This window comes from Oratosquilla oratoria, chromosome 41, assembly GCF_046742065.1.
Source record: "Oratosquilla oratoria isolate Oo_2021 chromosome 41, ASM4674206v1, whole genome shotgun sequence".
Lineage (NCBI taxonomy): Eukaryota > Metazoa > Arthropoda > Malacostraca > Stomatopoda > Squillidae > Oratosquilla > Oratosquilla oratoria.
Genome location: NC_134817.1, coordinates 36,284,600 through 36,299,599, shown reverse-complemented (window position 1 = coordinate 36,299,599; position 15,000 = coordinate 36,284,600).

Here is a 15,000-nt window from a genome sequence, read left to right as displayed (position 1 = left end):
ATGAGATTACTTTATGGAAAGGGATGATAGATGGTAATAGACTTGCAACTGCCTAATGTAGGCCACATGGTCTCTTTTATCTTATATTCTTAATATAAATTATTCTATACAGATACAGTTTCAGAATTCCCTCTCTTACTACTTGTCGATGTGAAAAAAATCATGTCTGAAACGTTTTATATCCAAGTGCTATTCATCAAACATTGTTTACTTTCCATAATTCTCCAGACTTTTTAAACGGTGGCTTAAAAGTCTTTGAGAAGTCTTCCGTTGTTCTATTTGTTCTTAACAAAATGAAACTACACTTCAATATTTTCAACAGCCTTTAAATCATATTATTCATCCCAATGGGCCTATTTAGATTACAGAATCTCTGAAGGAGACCATTATGGTAATAATAATGGCAGTCTTAATCACTCCCCAACGCCATCTACACTGACTGGTCATCTTTCCCATTTCCATATTCATAAGAGCAAATACCTCTTCCCACAGCCGTAATGATGCCAAAACGTGTTCTTTCATTATCATCATCAGCTGAATAATTTTCGTATTAGCTCCGTATATAGATAGAATTATGATATGACACGTGGAGCTTGGAGCAACAGAAGCCCCGCTCAGTTCTCCTGCCAGAAAATAACGGTCAAATTAAAACGTTGTTTACTGGATTGATGGGCTACATTAATCCCTTGAACACAATTGCATATTAAAGAGTTTTTTTTAATTATTCCGTTGCCTACACCGTAGGGTAGGCCACAATAAACCAGAAATATGCACCAGTATATTTTTTTGGCCGAGTATCTGATGACTTTCCATGTATAATAGTTCTCTAAAAATTAAGTCAATTTCCTGTAAATAAAATCCTACTCGTATAACAAGAGTGAAAAGTGTTTTTTACATCATTCAAATACAATAAATGAACTTTTGGTGACCGAGCTCGTTGTTTCTATCCAGTTAGGAAAAGCCGTTATAATAAAAAGTGCTCGACTTCAAGACTTCTTTCACACCGTAGACCGCCTTTTGTCCCCTGAAGAACCAGAAAAGAAATTCCTCAAGAAGTTGGATTACTTTTAAGGATTCTTTTGAAGAGGATTCGGATGCAAGAATCCAACCCCATTAAGAGGTTTCAAACCCAAAAAGAATCGAACCCCATTAATTAAGGAGGGTCTAATCCCATTTTCAGAATATAATCCCCTTAAAGAGTTGGGTTATCAGGTCAGGAAAGTTCTAGAGTGTCTTCGAAGTAAAATTGGCTCGCAACCGGAGACCCCTTTTAGTCCCCTGAAGCACCACAAAAGGAAAATTCTTAAAGAGTTGAGTTCTCTGGTCAAGGGAATTTCATGGCACCCTCGAAGTAAGGTCGGGGTGAAATCGGAGAACCCATTTAGTCCCTTGGATTCTCTGGTCAGGCGGCTTCGAAGTAGGGTCGGCCTGAAACCGGAGACCACAAACTTGACCAAAGTCAAACAGGAGAGGGTCATCCAGTACATTCTGTCTTTTCCTTTACATTGAGAGCCTCTGGAACTCTCGTCTCGCACAATGCTCTCCTGTCTGCTTATTATTTGAACTTGGAATGGGTGTCCTCTTCCTTCTTTCCTTTCTAGAGATAGCCTACAGATAATCTGCTTTTCATCTACTTATTTATCTGTTTATATACTCATGTATCTATCTATGCTTCTTTATTTCTTCGAAATATATTGATAAAAAAAGGAAAGATAAACATACCTGGCAACCACCTGAAGCGTTCACTGGATTCGTTTTTAGTAAATAATTAATCAGTGGATGAGATGTCCATGTCTGACCAAGAGGAATACAGCCAGCGGTTCGAGATCCGGGCTCCTTACAAAACAGACCTTTTAAATAGTTCGTTTACTATTTACTAAACTAGGCTCTCTGATGACGACGGCCTTGGAAGAACGACGGAGGCCGGAGGTAAAGTAAAACTAAATGATGACATCAAAATGTCACATTTTACACAGAGCCAAGGGTAGGTACAGTCACGAGCAAAAATTGTAACCCACGCTAGAGTTCTCACAACATCAATATATATATATATACATATATATATATATAATATATATATATATATATATATATATATATATATATATATACACACATATGCATTTCTTCTTTTTGTCGAGTACGTGACAATATATTTTCCTACGTAGGTTTTAGCTTACAGTTCAGTCATTTTATTAAATAGAAAATAAACAGTGCTCAAAACTTTTGAATTTTGCACCTGTCAAATATTTTGCTTGTGAGTGTACAATCAAATACACAAGTCAAAGACCGCAGTGGAGAAGTCGTTGGTGCGATGAGTATCTTCTCAAGGGAGAGTAGACTAGTGTCAAGATCACAGACCTAACACAAAGGATTACAAAGGAAGGGCATACCGACAGGAGACCTTTTGGTCCATCCTCTCAACACTTCCAGTATCTTGCATCAAGAGTGTGTTTCAAAAATTCAAAGAAACAATTTGTAACTATAGTCCTTCGGCATGATAAATCCAATAGCTATGTCCACAGCTGTTGTAAGAAAATAATAAACATATACATTTATAAATACATAAAAAACTTCATAAAGGCGAGACTAGAGGTCAGGCCGAAGCAGAGTTATCACGTATGTTCAATAGTAATTATGCCATAAAAGGCTTAGCTACCGCAACCTTTGCCCTGTTTCATCGGATAGCCAATACAAGAGGCAGACACTAGTAGAATTTAGGGAGGGTTTAGACTTAAGAGGCGAGCAATCAACCTACCATGCCACAGCCCCACAAAATACTCATTATAAAAAAAAATCCACACAAAGAGTCTATAGAAATATATTTATTAGTATGTACGTAGGAGCACCGAAAATAGAAACTAGATAAATAAAAACATAAGAAAAACTGGCGTCAACTACTATCATCCATCATGCAATTAACTTCAGAAACTTCTAAGCGATTACAAGGTCTTTCCACAACCAGATTAGAATCTCGAAAAGCCCCTTCCGTCTCGGGTGATCCTTTTTTTTTTATTCACTTCCGTGGCACCCCGTTCTCGAAACGACCCTCTCAAAGCAAGCCGAAGAACATTCGTCACCTTCAGGAACGGCCCTTAAGACCTTCGATCAAAACTAAACCGTTCAAAGATCGCTTCCATTGGCGCCGAGGTAAGATCGCCACTGTTGGCGCCAAGGAAAGATCGCCACTATTGGCGCCGGGGCGTGGCGGGAAGCATAACTTAGCCCTCCGGGGCACCTCGAGCATTGTCAAGATTCTTTGGGCGGAGCTCGGTCTGGTCCGACGCCAAGAGGACAGCGGCGAGACCTTTCGGCGACTTTTGGGCGACAAAGAGTCACAAGAGTCAAGCAGGCAACCGGAAAAGAGCAAAGGTGGGAGTCGTACCCTCAATCCCGGACCTCGTAGATCCTTCTCAAACCTTAATGAAATCACATGGAGCCAATCAAGACGAAATACCTAAAGCCTCGTGAATTTGAGGATTTAAACAAGATAAATTCTATAAGTATGTAGTTCTTCTTAGTCGACAGTTCGCCATATTTTCCGTCAAAATAAATTTATATATATATATATATATATATATATATATATATAATATATATATATACCAACTAAACAGTCTCTTTCAAAGAAGAGGTTGTAGATAACAATAAGAATAAAGATAATGATAATTATAATAACACCCATAATAACAATACCACTAATAACAATAACAACAATAATAATAGTAATAACAACAAGTAATAAGCACCACCGTTGGGACTCGAACCCTTGCATGAGTGACTGCCTCTTACAAAGCAAGGACGCTATCATTGCGCCACACCTGACCACAGAAAACGGAACGACCTAGAACACGACCTGTTCTTTCCGCCGATGACACTACGTGGCGTAGTCTGTATTCTTATTTCATAGAGTTTTTATTCAGACTACGTCACGCAGTGACATCGATGGAACGACCAGGTCGTGATCCAGGTCGTTCCGTTTTCTATGGTCAGGCCTGGCGCTATGTAAAAAGCAGTCGCTCATGCAAGGGTTCGAGTCCCAGCGGCGGAGCTTATTAATCCATTTGTCATAACGACACAACAATGATTATAATAATGATGAAAATAATAATAATAATAGTAATAATAATGATGATAATAATAGCAATCGAGATAACAGAAATAGGGCCACCAGGAAGGGATCAAGTTTATCAAGATACCTTATCATCCCCTTCGATATTCACGAGGTACCACGGAGATGAACAAGATAACATGTAAAAAAAAAATCCGGAATTGAAGGGTTTGCAGAAGTAATTACTAAAATGAAAATATCGTGATCATTATCATAAGCCTGTTAGTGACATGTCATGAGTGATATATTGTATGTAGAAATATATAGAATTCTTGTGTCCCCCCCCCCCGAACCCCCGTCTCCCGGGAGCTGACAAGACGTCCAAGGAAACAAAACATACCATTCAGCCAGCAGACAAATGTTGCCCTTAGACAAAGTGCCATCCGGCACCGTGCCACTAAAGAGGGAGACCGTTATCGTCCACGTGTTGTGGACAAATTGGTGCCACATGGTAACTTGCTCTAAGGAAACAGAGAGATAGAGAGAGAGAGAGAGAGAGAGAGAGAGAGAGAGAGAGAGAGAGAGAGAGAGAGAGAGAGAGAGAGAGAGAGAGAGAGAGAGAGAGAGAGAGAGAGAGAGAGAGAGAGAGAGAGAGAGAGAGAGAGAGAGAGAGAGAGAGAGAGAGAGAGAGAGAGAGAGAAAAAAAAAAAAGTGAATGATGACCCCACTTTTTTCTGTAAATTTCTTTGGGACGAACCAAAGACCAGCGTTTTTTGTTCAGATGATTTCCGGCCTCAATACCCATAGACTCAACACCAAGTTAATCTGATATACTTTCTAATATTTTGCTCGTTACAATACATATGCATACACACACACACACACACACACACACACACACACACACACACACATATATATATATATATATACAGTATATATATATATATATAATATATTTGTATGTGCGTCCGTGTGTGCATATAATATTTCACTGAAAAATACTGTATCGAAACGACGGTAGAAGTACATTCTTATGCGGCTGATATGCAAAATTTACTACATCAATCAATGAGCTGCCATTCGCTGCTGATAATCAATAAAGCAATATTTGAGTCCGTGGACACGGCCAGACCTAAGCAGCTGGCGCGCGCGTTGAACGAAAATATACGCCAAAGAAAAGCATTTTTTTTCATTGTCTCATATTTCTTCGACACATATCAAAGAATCCTCAGAGGCTACAAAAAAGTACATAAATATCCCTATATATTATTCATCCGTAAACTGCGTAGAAGGGAAAATAGTGAAGTACGGTTGTAAACATAGGTAGACCTGAAGTTGAATCCTTGATGTAATATGTAACGAGTAGATCAAAGACGGTCTCTATAGAAGAGCACACCGCTTTTGATGTGCGGTATTATATGTATATACATATATATATATATATATATATATATATATATATATATATATATACACAAATTTCACAAGTCACACTTGAATCACAAATATGCAGAGTCCACTAGGAAAAGGTAAAACACACGGAGTCCGAGCGCTTCCGTGATATATTCACATTATCAAGGAGTACAATGAATATATCACGAAAGCGCTCGGACTCCGTGTGTTTTTCCTTTTCCTAGTGGACTCTGCATATATATATATATATATATATATATATATATATATATATATATATATATTGGTGTGTGTGTGTGTGTGTGTGTGTGTGTGTGTGTGTGTGTGTGTGTGTGTGTGTGTGTGATCCGCATACACAGACTTCCGAATCCTTATATGTAAGATCATGAAGGAAGTATTCACACTTCCTTACGTCACCTGCACTTCACCAGTGCTTCCAGCCTTAAGGACAATGTCGTGTAGTATGCAAGTGCATTTGCGTATATATCTATATAAAAGGAGAGGTTGTAAAAAAATATTCAGCTTCAGAAAGAGAGAGAGAGATGCAGGGCTTTGTGACACACGAATAGAGATACTGAGGCGTGGAGTTCAAAATATACGAGGTCGAAAATGGACTCGCACGTTGTAAATATCACAAATGTAATCAATTTCCCCGGGACGAAACATAACCAACGAGGAAATCCAGGAGTAAAGTTTCTGGCCAAAAAAGTGCTGGTGAGAATAAAGAGGTAAACGAGAGTTTAAAGAGCGGGGAGAGAACTGTACAGGCTCTGGAAGACAGCGGAAAAGAGTGCTCCACGGGTCCTGAAAGAGAGCGGAAAGAGAGCTCCGCGGTCCTTGGCGAGCCTAATAAAGAGAAGCGAACGGGGTGATTCGCTCGCAGACGGGCCCTCGGGAGGCGGATACAAGGCGACGATATAAACAAAACATAATCGTAAAACCAAGAGGCTTCTTGCTGACGTCAGAGACAGTTTCGGGGAGTGGGAGGTGGAGGGGACGAAGACGGATGATGAAAGACAAAGAAATATAAGGTAGGATTCTTTCTTACCAACAAGGTAGGTTTTTCAGTTTGTTCGTAAGTCGAGACATTTTGTAAGTCAAAATGTTCGTAAGTCGGAACGGTCATTAAACGAAATGTTCCTAAGTCGACACATTTCGCAAGTCGAAAAGTTCGTCAGTCAAAACGTTTGAAAGTCGAAACGTTCGTAAGTCGAAATTTTCATATATCGAAATGTGCGTAAGCCGAAAAGTTCGCGATTCGAAAAGTTTATAAGTCAAACTGTAAGTCATAACGTTCGTAAGTCGAAATGTTCATAAATCGAAATGTTCGTAAGTTGAAATGTTCGTAAGTTGAAACGTTCGTAGGTCGAAATGTTCGTAAGTTGAAATGTTTGTAAGTCGAAAGGTCGTCAGTCGAAAAGTTTGTAAGTCGAAACACATATAAATCGAAACTTGCCTAAGACAAATCGTTCGTAAACCAAACCGTTCGTAATTCGAAGCAATCGTAAGCCTAATGCTTTTTTTGTCACTAGAGAATGTTTTCCATAGAACTGTGAAGAAATAGTGAAGTCTGGTGGTGGTGGTGGTGGTGGTGGTGGGAACATCGGAATGGAAGCCAAAACCCGACGACATCAAGTAGGTCTACTTAGTCAGACCACTGTCAGTGACCTCAGCTTCAGTATCCTCTTACAATAGCTTAACTTCAGTGTTGCAACCTTTGGGGAGCTAATACTTCTTAGGACCCAACTCCTACAGTCCCTTGGGAGGGAGCCCCCCTACCCCCCACACCCGGAGAGAGGGTGACGATGAGGGGAGAAAAAGAGATGAGAGAGAGAGAGAGAGAGAGAGAGAGAGAGAGAGAGAGAGAGAGAGAGAGAGAGAGAGAGAAAGAGAGAGAGAGAGAAAGAGAGAGGAGAGAGAGAGAGAGAGAGAGAGAGAGAGAGAGAGAGAGAGAGAGAGAGAGAGAGAGAGAGAGAGAGAGAGAGAGAGAGAGAGAGAGAGAGAGAGACTTCCCAGAGCATTAAACACCAAACACAAGAGTTCCAGAAAGCAAGTACGAAGCACATCGTTCACCGAGCGAAGCAAAGTGAAACAAGTGATGCAAAGTTGAATACACCAAACAAGCACGAGAGAGACAACATGGGGACAAGCGGCGGCACCAAAGACAAAAAGGACCTAAGAAGTGAACGAGATGGTGATGGTGATAATGATGATGGGAAGATACTGCTCCTGTTGCTGCTGCTGCTGCTGATGATGGTGATAGTGATGAAATGATAATGATGATGATGATGATGATGATGATGATGATGATGACGGTGATAATGATGAAAATATGATGATGATGATGATGATGATGATGATGATGATAAAGAAGTAGGGGAGGACGAGAACAAGAAGGAGAGAGACACAGAGGACAAGAATAAGGAGGGGATCGGAAGGAGAAAGATAAGGTAGATATATGGAGGAGGAGGAGGAGGGTAAGGAGGAGAAGTAATGAGAGGAGTAGGAGGAGGAAGAGGATACAAAACACAAGATGTCGCTAGCCAAAGGACGGTGTCAGGCAAGGTCTAAACAAGAACAGGTCACTTCACTTCAGAAAGGAACATGTATTATGAGAGCCCGCGCAAGGAGCCAGCCAGGCTAACTCGTTTCATATCACACTCATGATGTCATATCGTTAGTTTTCTTTCTGAAATGAAGTGACCTGTTCTTGTTTAGACCTTGGTAGCCTACCAGGAACAAACTAAGGAGAGCCTCCTTAGGAAAAGCGAGAGAATTTATGAATATGTCCGATAAAGGCAAAGTATTAAGGTGGAAACCGCGGCAGCACCATATAGTCAAGGAAAAACTGCGCGATTGTGTGTGAACGCCTCCATTGACTTACACTGTATTTGAACCGCCGCGGTTGAAACCGCTGGTCTGAACAGGGCCTTATTTATAGGAGGTGTGGAAGTACTTTATGGGGGAGTGAGTGAGAAAGTAAGAGACTTAAGAAAAAGAAAGTAGAAACACAGATCTGAGGCCGAGAAAAAAAGGGGAGAGAGAGGGAGAGAGAGAGAGAGAGAGAGAGAGAGAGAGAGAGAGAGAGAGAGAGAGAGAGAGAGAGAGAGAGAGAGAGAGAGAGACTCCGCATCAAGAGAGAGAAGGAGGTGACTCCGCATCAAGAAAGAAGCTGAGCACGCACCCCCCGCAAAAAAAAAAAAAAAAAAAAAAAAAAAAGCGCTTCTGAGTAGTCGGACATGGCGGACGCTGTACAGGGCACGACACGCCCCCGGGTCCGGATGGCCGGATACAGACGCGGCTCCGGTTACGTGTTCCCGATTTCCAGGGGAAGGTGTGTTAAGGTGAAGCCTGAGTCACGCACACCGTCAGGTCGTAGCCTGACCCTTCGGGGTCAACGATGATGGCGAAGACGTCGAGGAGGAGCGGGAGGAGTGCAAAGTGGGACAAGGGAAGCGTGGGTGGCAGGAGCCCGGGAACGGAAGAAGTGGCGGTCAAGGCAGGCAGAGTAGGCAGGGCGGTGAAGACGAATTAAAGAGGCGTGAAAAGTGGTGGAGACGAATTAAAGAGGCGTGAAAAGTGGTGAGGACGAATTAAAGAGGCGTGAAAAGTGGTGAGGACGAATTAAAGAGGCGTGAAAAGTGGTGAGGACGAATTAAAGAGGCGTGAAAAGTGGTGAGGACGAATTAAAGAGGCGTGAAAAGTGGTGAGGACGAATTAAAGAGGCGTGAAAAGTGGTGAAGAGAAGGTAAAGAGGATGCGAAAAGTGGTGAAGAAGAGGTAAAGAGGATGCGAAAAGTGGTGAAGCCAGGTAGAGAAGGTAGAGTGGTGAGGAGGAGGTAGAGAGGATGTGAAAATGAAGATGAGGTAAAGAGGCTGTAGAGTGGTGAAGAGAGGTTAAAGAGGATGTGAAAAGTGGTGAAGACGAATTAAAGAGGCTGCGAACAGTGGTGAAGAGGAGGCGAAGAGAGGGTGAGGAGGTGATTAGAGAAGGTAAAGAGGAGGCGAGTAGCTAAAGAGAAGGTAGAGAGGTGAAGAGGTAAAGGGGAGGTAAAGAGGGTGTGAGAAGTGGTAAAGAGGAGAAGAGGAGATGAGGTGAAGAGGTGAAGGGAACTAAAGAGGAGGTGAGGAGGAGCTAAAGAGAGGGTAAAGAGGTGAAAAGAGGAAGTAAAGAGGAAGTAAGAATGAGATGAAAATTGGTAAAAAGGAGGTAAAGAGGAGAAAGAGGTGAAAGGATGAAGAGGTGAAAAAGAGACGAACAAGAGGTGAACATAAGGCAAAGAGATGTAGAGAGGTGGACAGGTCAAGAGGAAGTGAACCAGAGAGAAAAAAAAGGAGATAGAGAGGAGGCGACGTGACGTGGGAGATATAAGATAGCACGAGAGCGAAAAGAGAGATAGAGAGAGATAGAGGGATCCATGGCCAATGTATCGAAAGGAAAGTTCTAATGTATGGGACGCCATTCAAAGACTTAAATTTAACTTATGGCCCACGGATGAGGCGGGATTAGGTGGCAACGGGGGCAGGGCGAGAGAAACAGAAGAGAGAAACAGAAGAGAGAGAGAGAGAGAGAGAGAGAGAGAGAGAGAGAGAGAGAGAGAGAGAGAGCGAGAGAGAGGGAGAGAAAGAGGGAGAGATAGAGGAGAGGGAGAGATAGAGGAGAGATAGAGAAAGAGGAGAGATAAAGAGGAGAGATATAGAGGAGAGACAGAGAAAAGAGTCAGATAGAGAAAGAGGAGAGATAGAGAAAGAGGAGAGATAGAGAAAGAGGAGAGACAGAGAAAGAGAAGAGAGGAGAGGTAGAGAGAGGAAAGGAGAGATAGGAGATAGTGATAGAGAAAAGAGAGGGGGAGGGAAAGAAACCGAGAGAAAGAGAGAGCGAGAGAATGGAGAGGAGGAGGAGAGAGGAGAGAGATAAAGAGAGAGGAGAAGAAACAACTCCCGGTGCCTTCTGCCTGCCTGAAGTCCAAGCACATAGGGCAAAGGTAACTTCAGCCGCAGCTTATCGTCTCCTGGCGTGAACACATATCTTGTTTATTACCCAATTTCCCCAAAACCATGCTCAGTAACACGTTCATTACTCCAAATACTTTAATACTAACACCGAGCTAATATACAATAAATTTAGCTTTATTAAACAAGATTTCCTCATTACTTTATAGAAGACTCACGCCATAAATACAATAATTACTACTCTTATTATTAGAAAAAATAACAATTACTAATATCAGGATTAGAGTGAATGCCCTTAACCCTGTCATTACCACGGTAGGGTAATTAATCAATTACTCCTAGACGCTGAGGTCAAATTAGATTCAATTTGTGTGACCTTGGAACCAACAATGTCTGTCGGTTGGCACATCAATGGACGGCCAAGGGTGATGGTGATGAGTCGGGTACCACCCTGAGATCACCCTGGGTACAGTCACTACATCTGCTACATCCTCACCCACTCTTCTTCAGTAGCGGACTACGGCCAAGGGTGATGGTGATGAGTCGGGTACCACCCTGAGAGCACCCTAGGTATAGTCACTACGTCTACTACACCCTCAACCTCACCCACTCTTCTTCAGTAGCGGAATCTCCTTCAGGCGGTCTGCATTCCGGAGAGCCTATCGTACCACAAGACATGAAGGCTCTCTTCGACAACAGACAGAAACGTCTCTCGGCTGACTAAAACCAGCAGGAACATGAAGCTGTGGAGTCTGTTTTGTCTCTGATAACCGGCGATTCTATCTTCTTTGAGTCTGAGAAGCGGTGTGGACGAAGTGTAAGACACGAGCTAATACTTTTTTTTTTTTTTTTTTTGAGAAAAGTCTTTAATCATAAAAAAATATCGTGCACCTCTGATTCGTAGGTGTGTCATTAAAATCCTTAATATATATTCCTCAGACTTCATCGGACTGAAAAAAAAAGTGAAGGAATATATAGCACAACGAAAGCGGCTGAGAAAATGAAGATTTTATAAATTTGTATCCGAAAAAAAAAGCTTTTGACCTGACTTGGGCTATGCCCGAAATTTTGAGAACATAATGCCTTCGGCCTGCCCCGCCGCTATCATCTATTTTCCAATAAAGAAATACCTTAACCAAAATATCCTCAACCAAAATATTTCCGAAATTAAGCGGCTAAACACATATTCCACGGGAATAAAGCGGAACGCGGCCAACACGAAGCTTTGCAGCTTAAACACACACATGAACCTCGCCCTGACCCAAGCCATTACACAACGATTCGGACACACAGGACCTACACACGCAAATGAGAAATCTCCTGCGAAAGTCTGACCCAAGATTGAAAGATTTCGCAGAAGGAAAAGGCCGATCTTCGAGAGCAAGGGCCGCAGGGAGGGGCGGAGTCCCGGGGGGGCGGGGCTAATACGCAAAATTATCCCCAGTTCGAGGAAACAAAAGAGGGCATAGCTGAGTGCGGGTAACCCGCAAGAAACGCTTACAAAGAGGCGGAAGAAGAGGAGAAGAAACTGGAAGAATAGGAGGAGTTGGAGGGGGGGGGGGAGGAGGAGGAGGAGGAGGAGGAGGAGGAGGAGGAGGAAGAGGAGAAGGACGAAGTGGAGGAAGAACTGGAGTAGAAGGAATAGAAAGAAGAGATGGAAGAACAGGAGAAGGAGCAGGAGGAGGGCGAGTAGGAGGAATAGGAGAGGAAACACGAGAAGGAAGAGGAGGAGGAGAGGAAGAAGGAAGAGGTGGAACAGGTGGAATAGGAGACTGACCCTTTTCGTAGACCGACAGTTAGGGGGAACGTTGATAACACAACTTTAAAATAAGGCATGACCTTGGTTAGGTCATCTCAGGTCAAGTGTAAGAACGTTGATAACGAAACTCTAGAATATGGCATGACCCTGGTTAGGTTATGTCAGGTCAGGTGTAAGAACGTTGATGACACAACTCTAGAATAAGGCATGACCTTGGTTAGGTCAGGTCAGGTCAGGTGTGTCATCGTCTTTAACGCCACAAAGGACAACAAAAATGGCGCGTGATCCCGAGCGTAACATTATCAACTTTTTCTATCTAAAAATTAAAGAGCCTTGTTATTATCAGTTACCGACGAATTATCATTTTTCTTTTTGGAAAAAAAAATCTCTTTAAAGAAGATTAATGAAAAGTCGAAAATGATTAATGTCAGACACCCGATGATTAACTTTGAGAAATGTTTAATGTTTAACTTAACCTTTTCAACAGCTTCCTCGACTTCTATATTTACCTAGTCTGCCGCCAAGTGATTTTCTTCAGTTGAGGGAAGTGAGAAACTCCTGGAATTTTCAGAGTTAATCATCTCGGTTAATCCCTAGATTGCGTTAAACTACTTGCACGGTTACTGATTATCACAAGTCAACAACGAGTTTAAGAGTTTTCAACATCCAAATCGTGCAGAATATAAGAATTAAAGAGACCGTAAGAGACCATAAAGACTACATTAGGCAGTTCCATGTCCATTACAGAGTAAGGTATTTGTCGAAAATCATGATACCGACGAGTTCAAATGTACCCAGTGTTCAGTGTTCATTCGGCTGAACTTATTCGACAATGAACTTCAGGCTTCAGTGGTCAATTGTGTTCAGCGTTTGGTGATTCAAGCTCTCTTGGCTTTGTTCGCATATGTGTGTAGGTGGGTGTATTTGTGTGTGTGTATGTGTGTGTGTGTGTGTGTGTGTGTGTGTGTGTGTGTGTGTGTGTGTGTGTGTGTGTACATGTATGCGTGTACATATGTGTACAAGTATGTGTGTATACATATGCGGGTGCACTTACGTGTGTGAATGTATGCATGTGCATATATGCGGGTGCATGTATACAGGTGCATGTATACGTGTACATATAAGCATGTGCATGTATGTGTGTGGATGTATATATGTGCACATATGCATATGTATGTATTCATAAGCATGTATATGCGTGTACATGTATATGTGTACATATATATGCATGTGCATGTGCATGCGTGTGCATGTGTATGCGTATATGTATGTGTACATGTATAAGTGTGTGCATGTGTATGCGTATATGTATGTGTACATGTATAAGTGTGTGCATGTGTATGCGTATATGTGTACATGTAAAAGCATGTGCACGTACGCGTGTACATGTACTATGTACATCCATTTGTGTCCATGCATTAGTAAACAAATATGCCATCTTGTATGCATGCCTGCGCACGTGTCTGCGTACTTGCTTACTTGTCCGCAAGTCTATTGAAAGACCCTCAACACATACGAGTAAAATTTTATTTGATCGCAGCTCGTTATTCTGGAATGATACCAGTAAATCTTCGAGAATTCCTTCCCCGACAGCGATATATTCAACAAATCCCATTTTCTAAACCTTTATTCACTTACGTATTTATTTATCTAATTTATCTAATTATTCCTCTCTAGCGGTTTTCTTCTTCCCATCTCGTGCTCGCTGCCTTTGCGAACTCGTAAGAAACACTCGTATGAACATCTCCCCACTCCCCCTCCCACTCCCACCCTCCCACAGCTCGTCCCTCGTGGCGATACTAATCTCCCCCCTCCTCCCCCTACCCCCCCTTTCCCCTCCCCCTCTGACCTCCTCTGGTCGTGACCCTTATTGTAGTGATCAATTATATGATTGCCTTTATCGTGAGCATTATGGAAGCCTTTATAGGTTTGCCCAATATCTATAAGCAGCCTTTTTATTGTACTGACCTTTGGATTTTTGCTTGTCGCTTAAGGTCTAGCCGAGTTGAAGATTGTAATGGGATTTATGGCGGTCTTCTGGGTGTTATGCTTTAGGGAGTAAGTTGAATATGAAGTCAACCAAACGAGCAAATAACGACCCTATGACTTCTGGGCATAAGAGTCATAGTTGACGAGGTGTCTTTTTTTTTTTTTTTTAACGACTATATACGGGATCCAAGTATTACTGATTTACAAAATAATGAGTATCCCCGATTTTTACTGTTTTTGTTATTATCATAATTATTATTATTATTATCATCATCATTATTACTATTATTATTATTATTATTTAGTGACAAGATAAGAAAGAGGGAGGGAAGAGCGTGGAGGGGAGTGGAGTGTGATACAGATGGAATGGGTGGGAGTGGAGTATGATAGGGATGGAATAGGTGGGAGTGGTTTTTATGCCTTTTTTTTGGGGGGGGGCTATCTCCCTTTTAAGGGGGGAAGCCTTTGGTATATGTATGAATATAACCCAGAAGAGGACAGTACCTTTACCCAATGACCATGGCGGTAGACAGGAAAAAAGTAAATAGATGAAATAAACGAATGAATAAAAAAAATTAGATAAATAAATTACTACTACTACTACTACTACTACTACTACTACCACTACTACTACTAATAATAACAATAATGATAATAATGATAATAATAATAATAAATAATAATAATAATATTAATAATAATAATAATAAATAAGTTGGTAGGAAATAGTGCCACTTCAAAGATGCTCTTGCTTACGCCATACATTCAACTGAGGGCAGGACCACGTATTGAAGAGCAAGTGAGGCAGTGGTGGTGGCAGTGGTGGTGATGG